At 44.8% G+C, this 1,526-nt stretch overlaps 1 long non-coding RNA gene across 1 annotated transcript in view; it reads left to right on the forward strand.

The window, feature by feature from the left end:
• Window positions 1-1,170: 1,170 nt before the first annotated feature.
• Window positions 1,171-1,526, forward strand: part of LOC117152188 — a 9,586-nt gene continuing 9,230 nt past the window's right edge. Inside the window, exon 1 of the long non-coding RNA XR_004462485.1 lies at window positions 1,171-1,180. This is a non-coding gene — a long non-coding RNA (uncharacterized LOC117152188). The remainder of the gene's footprint in view (window positions 1,181-1,526) is intronic.

Genomic DNA, 1,526 nt, shown 5'->3' on the forward strand with positions numbered 1-1,526 from the left:
GCCAATAGAATTTTTTTAGTTTGTCCTTTAGTTGCTTCGTTTTATCTAAGATGTGTTTTTTCCAAGTTAGCCTCCTGTCCAGGGTCATGCCCGGGAATCTGACTGAGTCCTTGCTAGGAATTATTGTGTTGTTAATGGTGACCTGGGGGCAGGTTTGTTTTCGGAGCGTGAAGGTTACATGTGAGGATTTCTTTTCGTTAATTTTGAAGCTCCATTTATGAAACCTCTTTTCCATGGAGTCGAGACTTCGCTGGAGAGTGGATGAGGCTATTACCGGGTCTGCGTGGGTAGCTAATAGGGCTGTGTCGTCTGCAAATGTCGCTATTGTTATCTCGTTTGATATAGGTAAGTCCGGCAGTTTAGATGGAGTACAGTAGGGGTCCGAGGACATTACCTTGGGGTATGCCGGATTCTATTGGGAATGTTGCGGAAGTGGCGTCTAGACCTTTAACCATGAATTGTCTATTGGTTAGGTAGGATTTTAGGATGGAGTAGTAGAGGTGATGTAGGATCTTTTTAAGCTTGTATAGTAGCCCTTCATGCCATACTTTGTCGAATGCCTGTTGGATGTCTAGGAAAACCGCAGAGCAATATTTTTTCTTTTCGAGGGTTTGGCTGATCGTATGGGTTAGGCGATGGATTTGCTCTACTGTTGAATGTTGTCTTCGGGAGCCGAATTAGTGATCTGGGAGTGTTTTCAAGTCCTCTAGGAGTGGAAGGAGTCGATTCGTGAGCATCTTCTTGAATAGTTTAGACAGGGTAGGTAAAAGACTGATGGGGCGATAGGAGCTGGTTTCGTATATCGGTTTACCGGGTTTAGGGATGAGGGTAATCAGTGAGATTTTCCAGGCCTTAGGATAGTGTTCAAAGCGGAGGATAGCATTAAAAATCGATGTGATGAGTGCGATCCCTTTTATAGGAAGTTCCTTGATTGCGTTATTGCCTATTAGGTCGTGCCCTGCTGCTTTCTTGGGGTTTAGGCGACTGATTGTTTCTATAATCTTTGCAGAAGTGAAGGGTTCGATAGGAGGGGACATTTGGAAGGGGGTGTGCAAGTATTCAGTAACGTCCGCGGCAGCTTTGGGGGAATGGGGTTTGAAAACTTTAGACAAGTATTTAGCAAACAGGTCGGCTTGTTCTATAGGGCTTCGCGCCCATCCACCTTGCGGACGGCGGATAGGTGGGATTATTTGTGGGGGGCGTGTGAGTTTCCTGGAGGCCTTCCATAGTGAGTAGTTGGAGTCGGCTGTGGGGGATAAGCTGGCGAGGTATTTTTGGAAACAGTCGTTTTTATAATTTTTTATGGTTTTGGATAGCTTTCTAGTTGCGTTATTTAGTTTGCGTTTGTCATACGGTGTTCTATGGGTCTGCCATACTCCTCTTAGTCTACGTTTTTCTGCTATTTTTTTTAGTATGTTTTGGGGATATTCTTGTTTGCTGATAGACGTCTTTGTCGGTGTGGAGAGGCGGATGGCGTTTATTATGCTCGTGTTTAAGTATTCCGTGGCTGCTTCGATTTCTTCCTT

This window comes from Bombus impatiens, unplaced genomic scaffold, assembly GCF_000188095.3.
Source record: "Bombus impatiens unplaced genomic scaffold, BIMP_2.2 scf_0043, whole genome shotgun sequence".
Lineage (NCBI taxonomy): Eukaryota > Metazoa > Arthropoda > Insecta > Hymenoptera > Apidae > Bombus > Bombus impatiens.